Source organism: Ambystoma mexicanum, chromosome 9, assembly GCF_040938575.1.
Source record: "Ambystoma mexicanum isolate Mex_15411 chromosome 9, UKY_AmexF1_1, whole genome shotgun sequence".
Taxonomy (NCBI): Eukaryota; Metazoa; Chordata; class Amphibia; order Caudata; family Ambystomatidae; genus Ambystoma; species Ambystoma mexicanum.
In genome coordinates, this window is record NC_090931.1 from 976,215,213 (window position 1) to 976,241,823 (window position 26,611).

General features: G+C 45.0%; 1 protein-coding gene across 7 annotated transcripts in view; it reads left to right on the top strand.

Annotated features, from left to right (window-relative positions):
* Window positions 1–26,611, top strand: part of DYNC1I2 (dynein cytoplasmic 1 intermediate chain 2) — a 1,097,199-nt gene that overhangs the window by 38,733 nt on the left and 1,031,855 nt on the right. For 2 of the 7 annotated variants that reach the window (XM_069616205.1, XM_069616202.1), the window contains exon 2: window positions 26,189–26,307. The exons of 4 other annotated variants lie outside the window; for them this stretch is intronic. The gene's annotated coding sequence lies outside the window, so the exon portion shown is untranslated. Of the gene's footprint in view, window positions 1–26,188; window positions 26,308–26,611 lie in introns of those variants that run through there. One more of the 7 variants, XM_069616200.1, reaches the window with a different exon arrangement.

Here is a 26,611-nt window from a genome sequence, read left to right on the forward strand (position 1 = left end):
TGGTACAACCTACTGTCCCAGCAACAGGGTCAAACAGTGCACCGGGAACCCAACTCAATGAACCTGGCAGCATGGCTCCTGAAGTCATAGAGTTTGGGCATCTCAAATTACCACAGAGGTGTATGGACATCCTAAAAGAATCCAGGAAACCTAACACAAGGCACTGTTACTTTGACAAGTGGAAGAGATTCGTTATTTGGTGCCAGAATAAACAAATCAACCCAGTTGATTGCACTCCTTCCAACGTTGTAACATACATGCTCCACCTGCTGGACGCAGGTTTGGTTTTTAACTCTCTGAAAGTACACCTGGCAGCCCTCTCGGCTTACACCACATCCCATAACAAGGTATCGTGGTGGAAAGTACCAGTAGTTAAAGCCTTCATGGAAGGAGTAAAGAGACTTCACCCTCCTATTTCGAACCCACCGCCAGGATGGGACCTCAATGTGGTGCTAGCTAAGCTCATGGGCCCCCCTTTCGAACCCATGCATAAAAGTAGTCTCAAACACCTGACTTATAAAACGGCCTTCTTAGTAGCCATTACCTCTATAAGAAGGGTCAGTGAAATTCAGGCTCTGTCAGTGCAGGATCCTTTCTTTTCTATCCACAAAGACAAACTGGTTTTACGCACACACCCTAGGTTCTCACCTAAATTTATATCTAAATTCCATGTAAACCAGTCCATCGAGCTTCCGGCTTTCTTCCAGAACCCGCAAAGCTCGGCTGAGGTGAAACTACACACCCTAGATGTGCGTAGGGCGGTCCTCTACTATGTAAACAAAACCAGACCGCTAAGGAAAACAGATCAACTGTTTGTCTCCGTAGCTACAGGCAGAGAGGGAGATCCCGTCTCTAAAGGCGCTATCTCGAAGTGGATTATCAACTGTATACAGCTGTGTTACTCTCTTTCTGAAAAAACTCTGCCTTTTACGCCAAGAGCCCACTCTACTAGAGGCATTGGGGCCACTCTGGCTTTCATTGCAAATGTTCCCCTCGACACCATTTGCAAAGCAGCTACTTGGAGCTCTATTCACACTTTTACTCAGCATTACTGCATTGACACTCATTCCAAGACAGATACACAAGTGGGACAAGCGGTTCTGAGACACCTGTTTGCTCATGACTCTTCTCACATCCCACCTCCTTCTTCTGGTACTGCTCGCTAATCTATGCACAGCATGTGATCTAAGCAGATTCCACAAGCCTCAGAAGGGATACATTACTCACCGTAATCGTATTTCTGATGCTTGTATCTGCTTAGATTCACATGCGACCCACCCTTCCTCCCCTCCGAGAGAAGGCGCATGATTGCTGGTAGTCTTACCTTTCTGTCTATCTGCTTGGATTATCAGTACTCACGCTACTCCTCATGCTTCCTCATGTCAGAAAAAATACAATCTGAGGATCCTAGACGCGTGAGGGATCTTGGGTACAGTGGACGTCACACTAGGGATAGTATTACTGGCACGCCTGTGTCGACGCCCATTTTCGAGTTTCGAAAAACAAACTGTAATACTCCGCAGCTTCCACTAGATGTCGGCCTATGCACAGCATGTGAATCTAAGCAGATACAAGCATCAGAAATACGATTACGGTGAGTAATGTATCCCATATATATAATTATTTTGCTATGGCAAGAGCTTGGTTAACTGTGAAAAGAAGACTCCTCCATAAAACTTTCTTCCTTTCTTCCTGACTGAAATTACATGTCCGACTTAGTTACATTGCAAACTGTGTATTGTAGTGGTACAATGCGCCCTTTTATTTACTTTTTGACAGGATGTAGCGTCAGCTGAACAATATCATGTTTCCAGTCATCAATCTATTCTTGTTACTTTGTAAAAGTTCCTGCAGAGTGTCCAAAAAAAAGAATTCAAAAGTGGCTTTCCACAACTCCCCTATGGCGTCAATTTGAGGACATATTTACATGGGTGTCTAGTCATAATTTCGAAAACATAATTTCGAAAGTAAAAAAAGTCGAATCAAAAATGTCGAAAAAAAAATGTCGAATTGTTTTTTTTTTCGATATTTTTTTTTTGGCTCTAGTTTCTGTGAAAAAAATAGTCATTAAAAAAAATTCGACATTTTTTTTTTCGACATTTTTTTTTTTACTTTAGAATATTTTGTATTCAAAATTATGTCTATGAACCATTTACATGCAGTGGAAAGCTATTCCTAAGGGTGTTTGTTTATGTTGAATTTATATAGCGCTTTAAGCCAAGGCACTTTACATTATAACAGGTACAATAGTAAGAGAAGCATTTTACAACATGAGTCAAGTCATTAGAACAACACGTAGAACAATTTAGAAGGAGGAGGGGGGAGAGTGGGGGAAGGTGAAGGGGGTTCCAGAGTTTGTATTGTGGTCAGGGAGTGGAAGGAAGGGGGACGGGGAGTGGTCTGGTGGCCTTAAAGTACAAGTGGTGTCAGTCGCGAATTGTGGTCCAGAAGGAGGGGAAGGAGGGGGTGGGGGGAGTTAGAAGGGGAGAGGGGCAGGGAAAGGGAGTCAGAGGGGGGAAGTGAAGAAGTGCTTTTAGGGAGGAGCGGAAGGTGCTATCCATTTTAGTAAGATATGCATGATGCCACTCCTATAAAGGTAGAACCCTTTAGGTAACTGTGGGACTGATTTATGGAAGTGTTTTATAATGGCGCAATCCCATAGGAAATCGTTCCATCAATCAGGCCCTTTATCGCCTCATTTATACCATTTGAAAAAGCTGCTTTCTGGTATGTGTATTGGAGCCACAAACTGATTTCACACACTCCACCGTGGTGGACGAAATCAAGCAGCCAACAGAAATAAAGTATATAAACTTGATTACCGTGATTTATTTGTATAGTCCAAAGTCAAGGCCCTACATGCTGGCGCTCAAACAGGTTCATCTGCTGCTCTGTTCCCTGTGCTTCACTGTCTATTGTCAATCAACGTGCCTACCTCAATCCCCCTGCTGATTAGGCTTTCTGCCACGTGACCTCACTCTGCCTTTGTCAGGCAGGGTCATGGCACCACAATTGTACCCCTTTGCTAAATTTGGACCGCACGTTAGTCCACTATAAAGTCTTGGTACCTTGCTAGGAGATTAATTAATATTTCAAGAGTTAAGAGTTAATGCAATTTTTCACTTGTATAGTGCCTTTATCCCATTGGTATGGCCTCAAAGCGCTGTAGGTGAACACCCTAGGGGGACCGTAGTCCAAGGTTTGAGAAAATTGATCAGAGGAGTTTAGAATGCGTGTGTGTATTTTAGCCAAAGCGAAGTTGTGTAGTGGTGGCCAGGTCTCTACTAGCTACCCATATCTTACGGGCAAGTGAATAGGTGCTCAGAAGTTGACAAGAGACGATGCAAGAGTAGCAGACTCGGTATGTGTCCAGCTAGACCACATTTTCGGTCATGGGAGTTAGCTGCATTGTGTTGAGGTGTTGTGCGATGAGTCGTCGTGAATGGGTTATGAATGCAGATATGTTCTAGTGGGTGGCCTTGCCTTTGGCTAGCTTCCTTAAGCGCGGACTGTGATTTGTACCCGTGTCCTTTTGGATGGCTTCTTAGCTTCGTATATGTGGCTTCATAGATGTGTCGTGGACTCTTTCCTGTCGTCTGGTAGCTAAGCTCTGTTCATTATGATAGACTATGGCACTATAGCTGCCCCTCTGACTGCCCTCGCTCCTCCTAAGAAACCTAAGAAAGTGTTTTGGTCTGAGAGTGTGAGAAGGTCTTCTCTTTGGCATGCCCCTGTACTCGGGGAATCTGATTATAGAGCGCTTTCATTGTGCAGACAGTTGCCCCTGACACTGGTTAGGTGCAGTAGTATCACAGCTAGATGACAAAGGCAAGGAATGTTCTATTATGTTGGGCCATGGGAAGCTGAGACCCTACCTCTATGGGACTCACCTGACTGTGCAAACTGACCATAGGCCCTTGGAGTGGTTGAACCTGAAGGAAGAGAATCCTAAGTTGCACAGAGGGTCTAAAAGCCTACACGGCTTTGACTTCACCATTGACCATAGGCTATGTGCAAAACATTGCAATGCTGATGGTATGTCCAGAATGTATAATGCATAACCGGCTGGAACAGGCAACCCATCCAGGGGTAGATTAGACCCCCCCCCCATCCCCCTGTCCCTAGTCTGGGTGTGGGGAAAGTGACTGTTAGTAAAGATTTCTCTTTTAGGCAACTCTGCCCTATACCGCTGAAAGCACCCACTTATTTATTTATTACATTTGTCATACGCCCAAACCCAGAGGTATCACAGCGTGTGTTGCATGAACAGGCTTAACTGGTTACAGGGGAAAGTACAGTGCAGTGAGGGTTACTGTGGTTGATTAAGCCACCGGCGGCACAGTTCAAGGTATAGCATGGTTATAATACAATACAGGCAGTGCAGTTCGGGGCATAACATAGATATAGTACAATATAGACCGAGGAAGATAGCCGGTTGAAGTGGGAGGATAAGGCTCTGTGTCATGGCAAGGCAAGGCATGGCATGGCATGGCTATAGTGCTAACTTACCACGAGACCTACTGAATGCCCGACGTGCGAGTGCATCGGAAGGGGATGAGATCGCTGACAGTCTGAAATGATGCTGATTAACACTGTGATAACGGTAATAGGCCTTGGAGTAAGGGGAGGAGGTATCCCGAGGGACCTGCGATGCAATTGATCAAGATTGTGGAGAAATATCAAATGCTACGTGACACCCTGGCTTAAGGCCCTGCTAAGACGATTGTGCTGAGAAGGTATGTCCCTTTAAGTGCCCGGCTCCTCTGGTTGGACATATCACGACCTGTACAAAATATAGAAGGTGGAGGTGCTTCTGGTCTACAGGCCAAGACCTTTCAGGGCACGGGGTATGCCGGAGTAGGGCAGCAATATTTATGGGACTGGTAGGACACTGTGGGGAGATGAAACCACTGAAAACATCCACAAGGGACCTATAATGATCACAGTAGAGGACTGATACCATGCTGGTGATGCGGGAAGGGATTACTGGGAGACTCCAGGAATCAGGTACAAAGGAATAACACAGGCACTATCTCAGAAATTACTTTTGCTGCATGATCAAGTGGCAAATACCTCAAAGCACTTGGAGACGCAATTCATCTACCACGGATATGTCATAAGTGTCCAGGGAAAGACCGCTACGAACCATACAAATACATGAATCTGTTCAGGGGACATGTCCACTGACTCTGACTGGTCGTACATAAGCAGAAACACTACTAAAGCCCCAAACTCGCGCATATCCTCCAGACGCCCCACTAAAATAGATGTACCAGCTCAGCTTCAGGCTATACTGACAGAAATGAACGCCATTAATCAATGCACACAAGAGACTAAACGACACAGTGCAGAACATAATTAAAGAAATTAAGGACATTAATAGTCGCATATATTTACAGACAGAATGTACTACTGAGAATGAAGGGCGCAGAAGTGCAGTATAAGATGACCATGAGACACTGACTACCAAAATGAACACAAGGTCCGAAGATGGAAGATCAGGAAATTCACTGTAGGTGCAATAATCTGCATCTGGTGGGTGTACCCGAGACCATTGAAGGTGCAGATATGGAAGGGTTCTTGTATGTGTTCTTTCAGGAAAGCCTCCAAATTGTGAACCCGCGTATAACGCTCACCTGGTCTCGGTGGGGGTGTTGGGGCCTGGTTGCAGCCCTCCCTGGATTTGGATCACCCTGGTCAGGCCTCCCCTTCTGCAGATATGCTGCTGTCTGCGCTGATCGGTGCAACTGCTCCTGCGTGGGTATGAGAGAACGTGAGTCTGCCTGTCTATTGCTATAGTGTCCCTCAAACCCTTCTTCCCACAGCGTGATTTCCATGCACCGTCCTTAGGCCCACCTGTTAATAATGGATGATGAGCTCTCCGGCCTGCTTCTTCCAGCAGGGGCACATTGTATATGGGGCTGAGTTACTTCACTGGCCTCGGAAGTGGTAGTCCAGTCCAGCTGCGACGATGCCACTTGGTAATGCCACTTGGTAATGGTAAGTGTATTTTCGTTTTTTGAGTTTTTCTCGCTTTAAAATATTGTAGTATTGTACTTGACACATTATGATCTGCAAGTTTTAATAATGTCTCCTCTCTGCTTTTTCTCCACAGGTGAAAGTGCGGCACAGCGGTGCTTTTGGGGATTCGATATGCGGCCAAAATGAAGAAAAAGGATCTGCGACGTTCTGGCCACAGGTGAGCGCTGGTTTAAGGTTAAGCGCAAGGTTTGCAATAAGCGCGACCATAAATTGAAGGTTTTCGGTAAGGTCTAACCTTTGTCTGTTGTTTCTCCTTGCAGGCGCCGTCCACGGATGAGCTAAGCGGCGAGCTGCAGTGTCGTGGCCAGGATTAGCTTTCTGGGAGGTCCAGAGATGGAAGGCGAGTGCCAGGCACTGCGGAGGTGTTTACAGGCGAGAACTGGTCCCAAGGTGAGTTGAGGAGCTACCGATGAAACAGGTTCCCAGGTAAGTAGCAAGGCTGCAGAAGTGAACAGATTCCAGGTAAGTTGAATCACTGGAGCTGGAATCCAAGGTGAATGTGCACCCAAGCGGCGGTGAGCGTTACTGCCTTAAAGCAGAATAACGCGAAGCGCTTGCATGAAGGCTAGGCAGGTTTATATAGCCTAGCCCCGGCCACGCCCCCTTAGCATTGGCTTTCTGGCCACACCCTGCCACTCCCAAATGATGTTGCACGTGCTACTTGGTTCTTCAGCAGCTATGCCCGGACTGAATGCATGTGAATAGTTCCTGTGAATGTAATAAAGTGCTTTACACCAAAATAATGTCTCGGCTCATATTTGTTCACGAGCCTGAGTCCAGCTGTGTCCCCTGTGCTTGATTTTCCCAAAGGGACAATTAAGTATGGCATTTCTCCTTGCCTCCGTCACCTGGGGGTGAAGGGTTTGTGTGTTTGAGCCAGTGATCAGGACAGCACTCCCCCCTCAAGGCCCCCTCTTATGGGTAGTCTTCCTCCTGGCCAGGCTTGGTGGAATTGTTTAATCAGTCGCAAGCATGAACAAACTCGCTGGGTTCCCAGGTACGGTCTTGGGGTCCATACCCTATCCAGTCTGAGGTAGTACAATTTAGACTGCACTACTTTGGAGTCTAGAATAGTTTTGACCTCGTATTCTGGTTCTCCTTCTATGATGTCTGGTTCCGGTGGTATATTGATTTGAGTACCTGGTTTCATTGGTTTGAGAAGTGAAACATGGAATACTGGATGGATTCGCATATTAGGAGGTAGGTCTATTTTCATGGCAGCAGGATTTATCACAGCCTTAATAGAACAGGGTCTTAAGTACCTTGGACGGAAGGCTTGTGGGCTTTACAGAGGGATGTTTCTAGATGCTAACCACACCTTGTCTCCGACTTGATAATTCAGGGCTTCTTTTCAGTGTCGATCTGCAAATTGTTTCTGGTTTTCTTTCACTCTGGTTAAATGTTCTGCTGCCTCTTTAAGAACTCTAGTGATGGTCCTATGTAAGGTTGTCACTGCTGGCATTTCGAAGGTGTCAAGTGCATCAAAAACGGATGTTCTTGGATGTCGACCGTACACCGTGTAGAATGGAGTTTGCCCTGTACTATTGTGGAGGGAATTGTTGTAGGCATATTCGGTCAGCCAAAGTATGTCTTTCCAAGATTCTTCAGTTTGTTGTAACATACATCTCAAGTATTGCGCTGAAGTTTGATTGGTCCGTTCAGTTTGACCATCGGTTTGAGGGTGCCGAGACAAATTGGGTTCCGCGATCAGATATCAATATCGAGGGGAAAGCGTGCAATTTGACAATCTGTTCCAAAAATACTGTGGCAAGTGCGGAAGCGGTAGGGAGTCCTTTTAATGGAATGAAATGGGCCATTTTAGAGAACAAATCCACGATAACTAAGATGGTGTTGTATCCGTTGCAAGGAGGTAGATCTGTGATGAAGTCCGTTGACAACGTATGCCATGGAGCTGGTGGTACCATTAATGGACGCAGTAAACCGGCTGAGACTTGAGTTGTGCACAGACACCACAGGTTTTGATAAACTGGGCAATGTCCTTTTTCCAAGTTGGCCACCAATAGTTTTTTCATATTTTACCCTGAGTCTTGGTTATTCCTGGATGCCCTTTCACTAAAGAATCATGGTAATTTGCTATTATTTGGTCTTGTTGTTTTTTTGTCCGGGATGTATAGCCTCCCTTGAAAGTATGGTAGGTCATTTTCAATGGTGTATTGGTTCCCCTTTGATAACCATCCCTTTTGTGGTGTTTAAGATCGGATTTCAAGTCGTCCAAACAGGTGGTTGTGGCGATTGTGCCCTGGGTTCTTTCTTCAGGAATGATGGCCACAGGCTCTAACGCGGTAAAAGATTCTTTCTCCTCACTCATACGTGATAGAACATCTGCTTTCCCAATGCGCACTCAGGGCCTATAGGTGATGATAAAATCGTACTCTGCAAAGAAGAGTGCCCACCGTAGTTAACACGACGATTGTGCTTTGGCGGTCTTTAAGTATTGTAAATTGTGGTGATCGGTGATGACAGTGACTGTATGTCTTGCTCCGAGGAGGTAGTGTCTCCAAGTTTTGAATGCTGCTTTGATTGGTAGCAGTTCTTTATCCGTGATCGCATAATTTAACTCTGGAGCTGAAAACCTACGGGGCCAGAATGCTGCGGGATGTAATTGTCCTGTATCGGGATCCCGTTGCGACAATACTGCCCCCATAGCTACGTTGGATCTGTCTGTTTCAACCATGTATGGCAGGTCTGGTCGAGGATGTCTGAGAACTGGTGCTGAGGTCAATGCTAGTTTCAATTCCTGGAAGGCTTTTTCTGCTTCTGGAGAAGTATGGAATTTCTCATTCTTTCTCAGAAGGGAGTTGATGGGATGTACTATCTGGGAGAACCTAGGAATAAACCTCTGATAAAAATTGGCCAATCCGAGCACACACTGTACTCCTTTTGTGGATGTTGGTGGGGCCATTGGAGAATAGCATCCACCTTGCGTGTGTCCATGTGTACACCTTGTGGTGTACGCATAAAGCCAAGAAATTCAAACTCTGTCAAATGGAAAACATTTATTTCCAACTAGGCGAATAGCCGATGTTGTCGAAGCTGCTCCAATACTGCTTGAACATGATCAACATGGTCCTCTTTGGAAGTTGGTCTCTACAGGGGCTTTGGGGCACAGATGCAGCCCTCCCTGGATTTGGATCACCCTGTTCAGGCCTCCCCTTCTGCAGATGTGCTGCTGTCTGCAGTGATCGGTGGAACTGCTCCTGCGTGGGTATGAGAGAAAGTGAATCTGCCTGTCTATTGATATGGTGTCCCTCGAACCCTTCTTCCCACAGCGTGATTTCCATGCACCGTCCCATAGGCTCACCTGTTATTAATGGATGATGAGCTCTCCATCCTGCTTCTTCCAGCAGGGGCGCGTTGTATATGGGGCCGAGTTACTTCAATGGCCTCTGAAGTGGTAGTCCAGTCCGGCTGCGACGATGCCACTTATATTTTCGTTTTTGTAAAGTCTTTTATTGCTTTAAAATATTGTAGTATTGTCCTTAACACATTATGATCTGCGAGTTTTAACAATGTCTCCTGTCTGCTTTCTCTCCACACTAACCTCCATCACGCAAAAGGAGCTGTACCATTTCCCCACCGACTCGATCGATATCGGAAGAAGGGGAACTAACGGATACAGATGTGGACGAACCCTGCTACGCCACATCCTGGTCAACCACTCCGAGGAGGGACGATGATTGGGACACGGATTGCCCCCAAGATTTTCCTCAGGACGAGGAACCCGCAAAGCTGTCTTTCCCTGACCAACATCACAGGGTTAGATTCTACAGTCATGAGGGCATGCAAGGAGTTTGGCCTCCTCGTCCCTGAGGATGAGCAGGAATGCTTTTTATTTGACCAAATGGGTAACTGGTGAAAGAAAGTGGTCTCAGTTTCCAATCTCGACCATGTCCGGCACGAGGGGATTAAAACAATGAAGCGACCATTCACGATTCCAGCGGTGAAAGGCTGTCTTGATTAAAAAGTACAACCCACTGTAAAATGTACCAAAATGTCTCAATTCCCAGCCATCTGCTAAGTCAGTGGTTTTGGCGGCAGCAAGCCGGAAAGCTAAATCCAAAACTCAAAAATGCGCTATTGTCATGATGCCTGCTCCCGGGGAGCCGGTTCAAGCCCTGCGTCCCCGAAAGCGGACATCCAGTCCCCAAGGAAGGACCCAGCAACCCCATATAGGGACCCTTTGGACAGTGTCCTGGCGCCTATGGCGCCACGCTCATTATGGGAGTGCTTGGGTGCACTTACCTGATGCAGACCATGCTGCAGGATCCCGGCCTCCTTAAGGCCTGAAAGGAACTACTTTACCTGTAGGACTAATTTACCATCCGGGCGTGGTCGGGGAAGGATACATACCTGATTGGAGGAAGGATACATACCTGGAACTTCTTCCAAGGCTATTTAAACCCCACCCGAACAGCCACACGTGCTTCGCGTTGTTCTGCATCTAACAGCTGGACGCTCACCGTGTCTGCTCCTGCATCCTGACTTCTGCCACGCCTGCTAGCATCCTGGATCACCTGCAAAGGAAGAGAAGAAGAGAACAGAAGAAAGAAAAGTCCTTACCTGCTAAATCCGCATCCCGGAGACATCTCGCCGACAATCCTGAAAAGGAAAACTTTTATTTAAAAGCTCATCGCGTCGATCGCTGCAGCGCCGCATTCCACTCACCTTTACAGGGCGCCTCCATGTTCAGCAGCGATCATCCGGATTCGCAGTCACGCCCCAGCGCCTAAAAAGGTGAGAGAGAGAAGGTAATAAGGAAAGCTAAATCTCCATGTTAAGACTTACCTGTTGATTCATTCCCTCTTCATTTCGGGTCCGCGCCGCATCCTGGCATTTCCGGACCCCGGCCCCTAAGGGGAAAAAGAGACATCAGCGTTGATGAGCGAATGAAAAGACATTACCAAAAAAACGCTCATTAAAGACTTACCTGATTTCTACAAGGATTTCACCTCTCATCTCGGGTCGGTGCCTGTTCCCCGGCATTCCGTACCCCGGCCCCTAAGGGGAAAAAGACACTAGCATTAGTACATTAATGCATGGACACAAGGGGAACCTCTTATCAAAAAACTTACCTGGAAGCCAAGCAAGTTTGGTTCTCACCCATCCGAAAATCCAGTGAAGTAACTGGATACCAACGCGCCCCTGCATCAGAAGCAGGATGGAGAGCTCATCCTTCCAGACCCTAAGAAGGATACTTCTGCGAGCCAGACAAGCCAGATTTGGGGGCCCGGTCCAGTCCGTCTTCCGAACCCTGCGCATCACCTTAGAAGAGGTCAGCAGCGCGAACCAGGCCAGCGCCTCCGTGGGAGTCAGGTGAGCGTAACAGCTATACCACCAGACAATTAAGTGCGGAAGCAGGACGGCTTTGGTAAGAAGGTCTTAGCTATTGGCCATCATAGTCCGGTATGGTAGGGAGATGTGGCATAAACTTGCACCAATCCTGGAGCATCTCACAGAGGAGAAGCGTAATGAGGCAAAGGCAACTGAAGGAAGAGGAAGAGTGCTCCTAACTGGGTATAAACATGGCACTGGACCTGGCTGAAAAAAGTTTTAAACAAGCGCCCAACGGAGTGGTTCTAAGGAGACAAGCGTGGCTCCGATGTATGGATTTCCAGCCCGATGTCCACCATAAAGTAGTAAACATGCCCTTTGAGGGTGATGAGCTGTTCAGACCCAAGATTGATGAAGCTCTAAAAACAATTAAAACAGACGCTGGCACAGTCGGGTCGTAAACTTCCCTGCAGAACCGTCAACCTTTTTGTCATTTAAGGGGAGCAGCCGGCAGAACATCATGCCTTCATCAAACAAGGGACGTCAATACTCAAGAGCCTCAACATATTACACCCAGGGGTACAAGAGAGCTTACCTGCGGTATGACAAATCAAGACTTTGGACCAAAAGCAGCCCTCCGGATCCCAAAGGGGATAGCAGGGTAAGACCCTACAGTGGCAATCCACCCCATGATGCCATGGGAGGGAGGATCTCCAGGTTTGCCCGAAACTGGAGAAAAATAACAAAGGACAAATGGGTTCTGGATGTGGTAGTATACAGACACCTACTGGAGTTCAAGCAAACCCCTCCTCCCATACCTCCAAACCACCAACCACAAGCACACAAGACCGCGCTCCTACGAGAAGTGCAGCTCATGCTGCAAAAATGGTTAATGGTTTTTAATGGTTTGGTAATTGATTGATTCATTCTGTAATTTGCTTCTACCATTATATTATGTTCTTTGTATCAAGTTATTCAATTGTGCAGCGCTTTGGCGTAAAGCGCTATATAAACTAATAAATACAAATGCAATAGGACAAAGTCCCCAGGGACTAAAGGCGAAACGGAGTGTACTCCCGATACTCCGTCGTCTGCAAACCGGACGGAAAATGGAGGCCCATTCTAGACCATAGAAGGTCGAACAAATTTATAAAGTGCCAAAAATTCACTATTTTTATTTTATTAATATTGTGGTACAGTCAAATATTTGACTTTCACAGAAATCCTTCCTCACGAATCAAATAGTTCAGAAACTTTCTTCCTACCAATTCTCAAGGCAGAGCTTCATATAATTTTTAAATCTTTAACACTTGATACAATTCAACCGATTAAATAAAATGTCATGCTCTGAGGATAGGCGTTGCTAGGAGTCTATAGTGTCTAACCACCACAGATTGTCCACAAATCTAGAGAAGCTTTGAATCCTAAAATCTCTAGTACCTGCACATTCTATCGACACATGATACAACAAGTGACCCACATTTAGATTGCATAGAGGACAACAATTTTGCATTACTCCATTGTGTCTCTGCTTGCTAGTATTTCACCAGTTGGCAGCAAATTTAAACGGAATCTCAATAGTGCTTCACGGCCCTTGTAGTCCGGAAATTGCACGAGATACCGTGGCAAGGTGCCCAGATTTTTACCAAGTATCGAAGGGTTGTTGTGTAATTTCAACAATCTCAATTGAATCTATAGTGCCTATTCAGTCCATTTCTGCGAGGGCAAGTTTACATCCCCTTTGATCTAAATTCATGTCAATGATGGTTTTTTGTATTCGGATTAGGATAGATTTGGCCTCTACTTTCTGGAAAATACTGGAACCTTGCCTTTCTTCCTATGCTAGGTCCATGTACAAAGTATTCTCCCGAGGCCAACTGATCAAGATATACAGCTGGCGTAATTTCCATTCATAACTTTCCCTGCGAGATTTTAAACCTAGTTTGTACCGTAATGCAACTATTGGTAGTGACGATGGTAGTCTTAGGGCCCTTTTCCACACCCGTCCTTCGGAATAATCCTAGTCCACGTCCCACACCTGGGATTCAATGTCCCACCCATACATAATAGTTGGTATTATTTTGCCCTTATAAAACTTTATCATGGGTATCAAAGAGAATTTACAAAACCGAAACTTTTACATTTTCAGTTGCGATGTTAACTGATCAATCTTCTCTCCTAATACACGTTTAAGGAGTGTCCCATTCTGGTGGGCTGTCAGTCTAAACCCCAGATATTTGGTTTCTTGTACTGGTTTAATGCGAGTGGTTTCCAATTTCCACTCCAACCGCTTTTGTATTTTACCTCTTTTACTCCTCCTAAGGATATTAGTTTTATTTGGATGGCTAGGGGTTAACTGCTTATAGCATCAAGTAGCCGTTGAATTCCCCTAGGGGTATAATCCATAAGTAGGATACCAGCATAGGCTAGCCAGCACAGTTTACAGGTTCCAATTCTTGGGCTCGCAAAGGCAGCATTGTTCAAATGGTTTTTAATGTCTGCCAAATACATATTGAACAAAAAAGGAGCAAAGCTACAACCTTGTCTCTCTCTCCTCGGCTGGTTGATTTTATTTTGGAGAGGTTGCCTTCCCCATCCAACCCCACTACGATGTTTGTATCTTTGTGCAGGTGGACTAATATTGCTAATACCCCAACTATTTAGTCTTCCCCACAGTCGGGCTGCGTTTACCCTATCAAAGGCTTTAGAGAAATCACTGAGTGCCACATACAGAGGGGCAGATCCCATATACCAAGCTTTGTCTCTAATGCAGTTAACAATGAGACCCTTAAGATTAGCGGACAGTCCTTTCCTACAACCAATCTGGGCTTTATCTAGTATCATATTCCCATCTGCCCATTTTACCAGCTCTCAGGTTTATCCCAGCAAATATTGTACTCTATAATGCGATCGGACGGTAGCTTTCTGGTTCCGTCCTATCCCATCTCTTTTTTTTATGGGTACAACAAGTATCAAAACAATTTGCAAACAACTCATATAATACAGCTGACCAGTCATCCTCATTGTTCTTCAATATGTAATTGGAGAGGCTATTCGGACCAGCTGCTCTAGAGCTGGACTCTCTGATAATCAGGTCTCTGAACTCTTCTCTAGTGCCACATCTCTGCCACGGCGCCCACAGCAATTGGATCCCTGTTTCCGAATGTTGATGATTGAACAGTTCTCCAAAGTGGATTCACCATGCCTCCGCAGACACACTGTTGCTCTGACTTGAACATTGAGTGATCTTACCCTCATTCATAAGAGACCAATAGTTGTGACTATTTTTACAAATAAGGGCCTTCAGCATTTCTTCTCCCTGGTGTTCATATTGAGCCAACCTGTTAGATCTATTTCATCGCTGGAAAGTAGCCATTAATGCCCCTGTCTCCTTTGCAAATTCTTCCTGATCTTTGATCATTATTTTGCCCCGAAGCTCGCGTTTGCGGATCAGCGTATTCTCATCAAACTGGTACTTATGAGTTCTTCTCTTACTACATACCGCAGGTTGGGGTTGTTCTAATTTTATCAGAAAGCTTACAAAGTTATTAGCACATTCCAACCTTAGTTTTCATCCAGGGTTCGGTTGCATTATCTTTTCTAATTTTTCATTCAAGGTCCTTCCATTCCTACTATATCTCAGAAGACGATAATTCCCCTGGTTAATATCCACTTTATTGGGGTATGTCCTGATGTCCTTCCTGGGTGAACGCTACGTCTTAAACATAACTTGTTGGGATCGCTATTAGATGCTTTTCTCACGACGAGTCTTGGAATAGGTTGCGAGAAATAATCATGTAGTCTATTATGGAGCTTGAGTTGTTTCCTTTCCAAGTAAGTTTGGGGGGGGGGGGGAGGGGCAGTCTCCCTGTATATTGCCATTGCAGATTAACAAGTCCCAGTCTTTACAAAACTTCACCGATTTTGACTCCTAGCCACCGCTGATCCCTTCTTCACAAAAATATTCTCTGGATTTAGGCAGCAAGCATTCAAATCCCCCCTAATTAGAATAGTCAAAGGCCCAATTTTATTCACACATCCCAAGATTACATCTACTACTTATTTCAGAACTTTTTCCACTGAAATTCGCATTGGATTATGATAGACATTTAACAGCAGCAAAGCAATCTTATCCACATTACAATACCTAGTCAATGGCACCGCTAAAATTCCATAGAAGCTGCTTGATATTAACTCAGCTTTTCCAAATGTTTTAGTTTCTAGAGGCCACAAGAAGACCTCCAGAAGTTCTCCCCGTATTGTTAGTCAGAGAAACTTGGCACAATGTCATAATGCTGTTCATCACTACTTCTGTCAACAGCCAAGTCTCCTGTAACAGGATAATGTCATATTCAAACAACATTTTCTTAGGGATTTCATCACACATGAAGCTTCTATGTGCTCAAGTGTTCCAGCTAATTATTCCCACTGCATGGAAGTGATCCTTTGCTCTAGCCAGCACAACAGTTTGCTAAAGACCTGTGTCAATATTTCCGGCAAGACAGCTCAGATCCTGCTGTTTACAATCGGGTCAGTCTCTTTTCCCTAAGAGTATATTGCCTCCTCCTTATGCAACGGCATTATCGCATCAGTGGGGATATCCCTAGCCCCATTCTTTGAGTGCGTTTTCTCTTTGGGTTGAGTGGTAGTTATTCTAAAACCTTAATTTATTTTATTTATTTTTTATTTTTTTAGAAAGGCGCAAGCCAGGAGAGCATTAACCCCCAAACGAGATTTCAGGCCAACTTCTACAACCTCTGTTGTATTTTCATATGGAAAATAAATGTAATTAATGTCCAGAGAGGAGAACAAGTATAATTCAGGAATTTCTTTTACCAGTTTCAAAATGGCTGGTGATTTAGTACAGTTTCACTCTCTCTCTGTCACCAATCGATTCATCAATAAATGTGCACATTCAAATGAATGTATTAGATTCTCTGTTGGATCAGTCAGTTGGTCCTCCACTCTTTGATTATCACCTTTTTAATTTCCAGTTTTTCTATTTTATTCAGGTTGATAATATCTGGGATTTTCCATAGTTCTATGCTGCTTAACGTCATTCCCACCAGTTGGTGGTTCCTTCGACAGTACATCCCGGCTATAATTCATCTGCTTTGCCGTTACGCCAATGATGTTTCTTTATACTTTCCAATACGAAAGATCAGGGCCCATCGTTCTCTTGGCAAAGCGCTATTCAATGTCATTCTGCTCCCTTACTCCTCTCCTGCTGTTCTTAATTCTTCATACATACCTGGGTTTCTACATTGGCATAGTGTTTCTGCTGAATATGATCCTCCGCTGTTTGAACTTGCATACTCCCTATACCACCACCGACTCTTATTCCACCGGACTGATGTTTCCATCATATTCGCTGGTGGTGGAGCTTGGATATCAGATATTCCCTGTTTTATCTTCTCTGACAACTTTTTCCACACCTTGTTCTTGTTGGGCAACTTTTCTTTCAACAGTGCCTCCGTGGTGTGAGCGAATGTTGGCTAATCTGGACATTTTTCCACATCTATGATTTCCAAAACATCCAAAGGTTCGTCCTCCGGTGCTTTTGTGCAAGCCTCATTTATTTGCTGCTTGTCTATGCAATGTTTAGTAGCTGTTTGATGTTCCCGCAATGTAGATGATATGAGCACCACTTCTTTTTTGAGGTCGGTGAGTGGGGCTGTTTTTCCTTCAAATTCAGTAAAGTCAGAACAATGACTTTCAAACATCCCGCTCAGCAATTCTACTGCGAGTTTTATTTCAGCTGCTTGGAAAACTGATAAGGAAACGGTCCTTTATATTTTCATAGAGGTTTACGAAAGGTTAGCACTATATTTAAAGCTGAAATTGATGGCAGTGATAACTTTCCATCCATATCTTTCAAGATTGCATGTGGCGGCTCCTGTGTTAACTTCAAACCCTCCTCCATTGAATCAAAGGACAGGTGCTCTGTAAGAAAGGAAGCAGGATTGACATGTAGATCTATTCCACAGCGATTTTTCCTGGCTAATATCACTAACCACATCTACTTCTGATTACTATGTGCGATGCTCAAAGGCGCTTTAGTTCCGCAGTCGCATTCACACGTGTACTATGCTTGTGTTATTTAGAGAGGTTGCTGATACTCACTAGGAAAGTTTGTAGATTGCACCTTTGAGTATCACAGTGCCACCGAAAATCAGTAGCCAGCAGCAGTCAACGTATTGCTTCCAAATGTTCATTTCCATACCATATGTAAATTCAGTTGGAGTCCTTGTCTGTTCCCTCTGCCCGAAGCCGCCAAACCGCACAACTGCAAGACCGCTCTCCATTTACTCCAAGTTTATTTTTGCCAGTTTTGCTTACCAACTCTCCGGTCTCAATCAACACGCGACAACCCACGTCTGCGGCAGGCATGGAAGCAGCAGTAGCCCTCCAGGGGCCAGCGGGGGCCAGCAGATGTCAGCCGGAGCGGGCGCATAGGTCTTACACACTCGACTCGGTCCGCCACACTGATCATTCTGTAAGCTATCTTCTGCATGTTGGAGGAAAGGACCTGGTAGCGTACTCCCTCCACCAAAAATTCACTGTGATCACATTACAGCAGATCATAGAAGCAATGCAGCACCATAACTACCTTGTGTCCCTGGATCTCCAGGATGCATATTTTCACATACCCATCCATCCAGGGCCCCAGAAATTCTTCTGGTTTGTGGTTGGAAAATTACACTACCGGTTCCAAGGTACTACCATTTGGCCTGAAGTCAGCTCCCTGCACCTTCACGAAGTGCCTCGCACCAGTGGCAGCCATCCTGCGCAAACAGGGACACCACGATCATCCTTATTTAGACTGGCTGGCTGGTGCGATCACCATCCAGGTAGGGAGCGCAGTCTTCTATAGCGGCGACAGTGGGCCTATTACAAACATTGGGCTTCGCCATAAACTACAAGAAGGAGGCTCATATTCCTGGGAGCAGAATTCTTCACCCGGGAATCCAGAGTGTGTCCCTCCATCGACAGAGTAAATACCCTTGAGGCCCTGCTAAATACATTCTCGCCAAACAAAGTAAAAACAGTGGGACAATGCATGCAGCTGCTCGGGACGATGGCATTGTGCATACCGCTGGTCACGCACTGCAGACTTCATGAGACCCTACAAGAATTCCTGTCAGCAAACTGGTTGCAGACCACCAGATAACGGGGGGACAAGGTGCGTAACACTCCCAAGCTGCACTCACAGCTTCGTTGGTGGGCAAACAAAGCCAATGTCTGCAGGGGGAGAATTAGGCGGCGGACAGCCTCAGCTGGCAAATGTCCCAAAACCACGAATGGGAGCTCGACTCCTCGACGCTGCAACCTATATTCCAATGCTGGGGTCAGCCAACAGTTAACCTATTTGTCCGCAATCCACAACAAAAAATGTGCCAGGTATGCCAGCAGGACACCCCAAAAGGGCTCAGTGGGGAAACATGTTTGATTTTCTGTGGGAAGGCCTCATCACATACGCGTTCCCGCCATTCCGGATTTTGCGCAGAACAATACAGGTGATCAAGCGGCATTCCTGCAAGGTGATCCTCTTTGCACCAGACTGGCCTCGCTAGACCTGGTACTCCGATGTGGTCCAGCTCTCCAGGGACAAACCCGTTCCGACTTCGCAATCGGTCAGACCTCATAACATACAAGACAAAGGGAAAATTCTGCACCAGACCTCCAATCACTTCGGCTGACGGCGTGTCTCCTGACTTCACGGAGTTTGTAAGCCTGAACATATCACAAGAGTGTAGACCAGTCCTAGTGGCAGCGAGAACTCCCGCCACTAATAAATCATACTGCCTGAAGAGGAAGCGTTTTGCAAGTGCTGCCAAACCCAATACCAACATCAGGTAGGGCTGAACCCATTCCGGGTGACGCTGGAGGACACACTGCCATACCTGCTAGGCCTGGCCCACAACTCAATAAAAGGGCACTTGGTGGCAATCTTTAGGTACACCAGACAGTTGAGGAAATGCTTTACGATTCTCCATCCGTAGAGGGAAACACTTCTATCCTGCCTTTTTAGAGGTTTTCCACCAGTAAGCAGGATATTGCTCGATTGGAGCCTCAACGCTGTATTCTCAGGGCTCATGAAGAAACCGTTTGAACCTATGGCCTCAGCACCAATGGGATACCTGTTGTGGAAAGTCACCTTACTGGTGGCTATTAAGTCAACTAGAAGGTTGTCGGAGCTGCAGGCCATCACAATCAACCAATCATATTTGCGGTTCCAAAAGGACAGGGTACTTCTCATGACAAATCCACGATTCGTTCCCAAAGTACCCACCGAATTTCACAAACATTCCACGCTAACCTTACTGGCTTTCCTTAGCAAGCCCTCATCACTGGCAGAGTTGGCATTCCACTTGCTCGACCTCAAGCAGGCGTTAAAATACTACATTGACTGGACGCAGTCCTTGGAAATCAACGCAACTTTTCATAGCACATGGCACGGCGAATAAAGGCAATGATCTGTCCAAACAAAGCATAGCAAGGTGGATCTAATCGGCTATTGTCTTCTGCCACAGGTCAGTGGGGAAGCCCCTATAGGCTCCCCCACATGCACATTCAACGAGAGCTACAGTGGCTTCGTTGACATGGTGGTCGGAGGGGGGTGGGGTGCTGAACGCAGCCATTTGCCAAGCAGCCACCTGGTCAGTGCTGCATACGTTCATGAGGCACTACTGCCTGGAAAAGCAGCATGCCGAAGAAGTGCGGACAGGGAGTGCAGTCCTACAATGCCTGTTCCAATAAGGTGTTACCCTATGGAAAGGTATGATCCTATGGATTGGCTATAAGGGGTGCAGGTGTGCTTTTTACCTGTATGCACCTCCTGTGTCTGTATACTGCTACATAGTCTCTTCACAGCATGTGCATCTATGAAAGCTCCAGTGCTGGGGAAGAACGTTTCTTAACTGTAACTCCTGTTCTCCAGCATTGGTATCTTTCATAGATTCACATGTGCCCACCTTCCACCTTGTCAGGTGAAACCACTCGCACCCCAGTGACATCTGGTACCACAGGGTCAGAACTTGGGGGGGAGGGGGGTTAAGAAGAGGAGGGACTAGTCTAGGGCTACTCGAGGTCCCATTGGTAGGGACCAAAACACCCATAACAAGGGTATTAGGCTACAAAATGTAGTTTCTTCTTGGCTAGGGAAATCAAAAAGTAACTGAGGATTCCCAGCCTGACGACTGGGAATATTAACAGTGTGAATCTATGAAAGATACCAATGTTGGAGAACAGGAGTTACAGGTAAGAAACGTTCTCCTTACTAACAGTGGGCCTGACACGCTTCTAGGCTGTTACCATTTCACTTACAAATTCAGCTACTAGCATACTGTGATTACTGGAAGTGTTGCGCACAATGCCAAAATGTATACATGCATCTATCAAGGCTTTAGTAACAAATGCATAATCAATCACAGAGGAGGAAGTTCTCCCATGCCAAGTGGGATAGTCTAAGGTGTATCCCCTCAGTGATTCTTTCAACATGCTCGGGCCCTAACCTTCCAAAATCCATCTCCATCTGGAACCTTGCGCTATTTTTCTCTGAGCCTCTATCCCACTGTGTTCATCCAGCCCTACCAAACACAGGTCTCCATCACTCCTACACTGTGCATTCAAATCCCTTGCCACAATCACCTGCCCCCCTGGATAGGATGAAAACCAATCCTCAAATAAAGCATGGAGTTGGTCCATAGTAACCAAAATATCCATTCTGGGAAACCCCACTGTGTTCATCCAGCCCTACCAAACACAGGTCTCCATCACTCCTACACTGTGCATTCAAATCCCTTGCCACAATCACCTGCCCCCCTGGATAGGATGAAAACCAATCCTCAAATAAAGCATGGAGTTGGTCCATAGTAACCAAAATATCCATTCTGGGAGACCAAGTATATATTAACCAAAAGTATGTACTTAAACACCCATTTCTCCAGATTCTTTAAACTTGCAGCCATCACCCCTTTTGACAAATTCACCGGCTTTAAGATAGCAAACCCCAACTCATTTTGAATAGTTAGGTCAGTCACCAGACAGGTGCCCAATTAACCCTTGGGTAGCTGTTTGAAAAGATACTACAAACCCATTTAATACCATTGGAGAAACTAACCAAAGTTCCTGGAGGAAAATAAATGAGAAGGATCTCAGATGGATACACAAATAATCATCCATCAATCACCCTCATAAACCTCTTGTATTCCACGATATGCAGGTGAGAGCCTGCCTTATACTTGAGTTGCTTTTTAAATCATTTAACTGCGTAATAGATTCCCTTTAGTAGAGTGCCAGCCAATGCCAATCTCCTATCTTATTTACTTCTCTCCCATCCATTGCATTCTTTTGCAAACCCATCCTTCTCATATCATGGCTTACAGAGGCTACTCCCCCACATTTTCCATTTGATTGCCTTTTCCCATTCCCTTTGACTACAAAGGGGGTGAGATCATAACCCAATTTGCAGAGGTTAGGAGCAACCTTTAAAAGAACCTCAAACACCATTCTTGAGGGAGTTATCAACCTGACACAGTCAAGCTTCGATGAATGGCGAAATTCCATAAGATCTATATCTTTGGTTGGAATTAATCGCAGAGCTGGTACTTCATTAGAGAGGGCCAACACATGAGATATATTCAATACACACGGATTCCCCTTTTCAAAAATATGTTCCAGCTGCAAACTTGATCAACATTCAGAAAGATGGGTCCTTTCTCTCATCCTGAGTAAACCCTCAGGCACTTTATTATTTTATTTTTTTATTGCAGTCTGTATGTTCTCACTCAATACTTCTGCAACTTGGGTTTAACATTAAACATCCTGCTTTCCCCTTAATTTAGCAATTTCTCCGCTTTTATTTTCGGTGCCGTTCCGAGGCCAACCCCACTTTCTCCTGTTTAACAATTTGTCAGTTTGGCTTGCCTTACATACATACATGTCATCTTGTTTCAATCGGGCCGACTGACCCGCTAGACGTTATGCCATTACGTCAATCTGAATTTCTTTACGCCTACACCTATGGTCTCTCCTCTATGCTGATCCTGATTGACCACAGGGCCTTTAAACATGTCAAAAAGTGGGGGACCCGTCCATGTCTCTTTTTGGATGTCCGTTCTAGGGCCCTTCTTCCCTCCGTCATGTTTAATTGCCACATACAAGTCTATGGAAGAGGGTTCATAATGTAATAACCCCTGTTTTTCCTCATCTGCCACAAGCCCCACCGTCACTATTGAAACCTTGTCATCCACCAAAATAGTACTATTAATGACTGGGCTGTTTGAAGGGTACCTGTTCACTGTTCTCCTCAGATATTGAATCTCCCACATCCTAGTTTTCCTTACCCTCACTTAATACCACATGTCGCAGGAACTCCCTTGATGATTTTGTCAATAGTTTTTGTCTCTGCTTTCTCAAATTTCTACCACCATTTTCCCTTTCCTTCTCTGTTCCCTGAACTTGTACCTTATCCATTTTCTTTGTTACCTGTAAGCGGGATGCTTCCTTACCCAGAGAAGGTTGTCTCATAGCCCTTCCGCCTTCTTCGAGGACACCCTGCCCCTTTACTATGGTTACCCATCTTTCTCCTAAAATAGCAACTCCTTCTCCTTGCCTGCCCTGCAGATTTGCCAAAATTACTTTTTCTAAAGAGCTCACATGCAAGGAAATGTTAATTAAGTGCCCTGTTTGATCTTTCATTTCTCCACACATTTTCATAGTTTTTCAATTGTGGAAAAAACCAAATGAAAGTCTGCCCATGAGGGTGGTCTATTAAAAGACGGTTCTTGTGTAAACAGTTCTTCACCTCTACATTCTTGTTCATTCTCCATATATTCCGATACTTCCAGGAAGGAATTATCTTCCTCAGAAAAAAATGGGTGGAGTGTTCAAGAGACACTGGATGAAATCCAAACGTGGAGCCTCTGAAAATTGCTTCTCATTGAGATTCGGGGTCCAGCAATCTGATTTTCAATTATTTGAGGTACATTAGAAAATTTGTCAGCCTGTAATAACTCTGTTCCTTTTAGCAACCTTTGGGAAGTGGTCGCTTATTTTCCCTCCTTTTTTCTCCTCTCTTCCCCTTCCCTTACCCAGGTTGATTGCCTTCCTCCAGGGGAGATGGGAGGGCTATTGCTCTACTTCTAGTGTTCCATACTCCGGTTTCTCTTCAAACAGAATATAATCTTTCGCTTTTTAGTTTTAGTGTCCCGCCTTTGGGAGAAAACCAAAGGGGCAGATGTAATGTCTACTTGGGATGGGCCTGTCTTATCTTTTCTCCTTAAATCATACATTACAGTTTATTTGAAACGTGATTTTCAGAATACAGTTTTAGATTACCTTTGATAATATTATTATTGTTATTATTTTTTTAAGTTGAAACAACATAAATTCTACTAAGATTACACTACTGACAACATCACAATCCACGCCTCGACAATAAAATTAAGGTTGCCCACAGCCAAGAAGGGGACAATTATATCCAAGTGTATGTGGCAGTTCCCCATGACACGTCAATACTAGACTACTAGTCGATAATAAATAACCAACATACGGACCCCAAATGTCTTTTGGCTTTGAGGCTGGTTGCACAATGGCTCCGTAATCCGACTCCATTTCATAGCAATATAATCTGTCATTCTTCCATTGTTCGTATACAGGAGTGCAGCCCCTCCCAACACAATAGCCACTCTGCTCTTGGCCAACAGTAGCCACACACCCAGATGCTTCCTAACGTGTTTAGGCAGATCGTACATGCATCCCACCAATGCTACAATGCTACGATGGGAGATGGGGTTACACGTCTCCTGCAATTCCCTCGACCACCCCAAACACCTGTGCTCAGAACTAATGGATATGGGGGCAGGACCATGCTAGGTGTGAAAAAGTAGCTGGGGAGACACCACACCTTCAGCATGAATCCAGAGTTTCTGGGAAAAACCTAATGTATGTCCACATGAGTCGGATATAAATGGTGCTGAATTTAAACTATCAGCTTAAAATCGCTAACCAAGGGGGGGATCTGACCAAATGAAACATCCTACCAGCATCTCTTATGCGTCACATCAACACAGTAAAAATGAATACCTTGCCCAATTAGCACTTTTGCCACAAATGAGCCAGTCGCCTCCGCCGACAACTATGGTTCAAGATGTTGAAAGACAAATGTGGAAATGTATACAGTGCCTAAGAGGGGCAAGTCTCAATATTAAAATATTGCAGGCATAAAAAAAATGGAGGGCTGGCGCTTCCATTTTAGAGGGCTTATCTAGCAGTGCAGATGGTCTGGTTGAAAAGATGGCTCGATGATGAGGATAATGCCAGCTGGAGACTAATCGAGCTAGAGCTAATGCACCCGTATACACCTTCAGAAGATTGCTATACCGCATAACTACCAAAACGTATCGAGACCCATCCCATACTAGGAATCACAATACAACCATGGCCCTGAATGCATCAATTAATCGGCATAGATGTGAACAATGGAAAAGCATGGCACAGCGTGGGGCAGTACTGACCTTTGGCCCAATCAACTGGACGAAGTTCAGGCAGGAAATAGACTGGCATGATATTTGATACATGGATTCATATGATGGTGATACACCATTACCCGTCTAGGAGATCACTGATAAACTGGACCGAATTAATAGTTGCAGCATAGAGCAGTAGTATCCTTAATAAAGGATACCCCTGACCCCACCCACAGCAGAGAGCATTCACCCTATGAAACTGAACTTGTCAGAGATGTTGATGATTACTACCAGATATATTCGAGTTTATTCTGCCTGTCCCACACACTTACAACTGTTCCTGTTAGCTTGATCCCTTTCTAGAAGTGCTCCGAGATATTACTGTGATTTATTTGTTCCACACACTTAGAAATTGTTCTTGCTGCATTGGTTCTCACCTAGAAAGTACCCTCTGACTTAGAAATCGTTCCTGGTAGCTTGATTCGCTTCTGGAAGGTGCCCCCTTAGTACTATAATTTCTAACCCTAAAACATTACTTCCACCCTCCCCCTGACATCTATTGAGAACAACCTAACTCCCCCGTCCACACACCACGCCCTTTATTGATCTCCCACCAGTATTAATTGATTGAACAACTGATCAACATTGAATCATTAAGTGCTAGAGATTGAAATGAGGAGATATTGGCGTTATCCATTCACCCAGAGGCTGTGTTTTGCCTGACGAGACAACAATAGAATTGACATAGTGCTCTATTGCAAATACACTGACAACCATGTAACCTTTACTATTTGTTAGATCCATGTATCACTCTAAACGAAGAGCATTAAGCAAGGTGAGATTCTTCTAATTGTGTGTCTTGATTGTTTGTATTAAACACTGTTATTTATACATTATTTGCACTGTCTGAGCATTTGAATAGATCACGCAGACTTTGATGTTCAATAAGAATACAGTTACAATAACATATTCTAAGATGGCGCCCAGATCACACCTAGTTTGACCTAGTAGAGGCCAGTCCGTAGTGTCATCAGGACTGTGATTAGTCCTGTCTTAATTTTCATGACCTGTACTCCACGCAAGGATGTTAGGTGCACGCGCCGTCTCCTTGGCGTCTTGTTGGGTTCCCCTGACACCAGAGAAGCCCACCAAGATATACGCGAGATTCAGAGCGCCCTTGCACGATTAAATTTGCGCAGTTCTGCCAGCGTGAAGGATCTCTGCATCTACAACGGATGCTGTATTTACATTCAGCCCGTGAATGGTTGCAGTTTACTTGACAGGTGAGAGACACGCCGTGATTGAACACCACGTTATTGGAGATGACTTTCCCTAGATTATTAAAACACTGAGTGATGGCATCCTCACTGTGCTTTCCATAGATCTCTACGCCATATTTCGACCGTGCATGTACCGGTGACGGACGAACGCCTTAAGCAGTTGAAAAATAAAAGACGTGGCATGCATTGAAACTCTATACAACATCCTAATTATATCAGTGGTGAGTCTGCAATAATTTTCCAATTATCGTGCTTCTTACCTTCCTTTACCCATCTCACAGAAGACTTGTAGTAAAGTTTAAATTAGTAGAGTGTATTTCAATATAGGCATTATTCTCTTATAGGTCGTGTGCAGGTTTCGTTGCTGACACGAGGAATTCAAAGGAACTGGTGCTAAGGTTGCCCTGGTTTAACACATCCGTTAGCAGATTTGAAAGAGACATTGCTGGAATAGAAGTTAGCTTCCCGTATAGCTGGTGAGACACAGAATGTTGATTCTTGGGAAAATTTACACAACCCGTATAT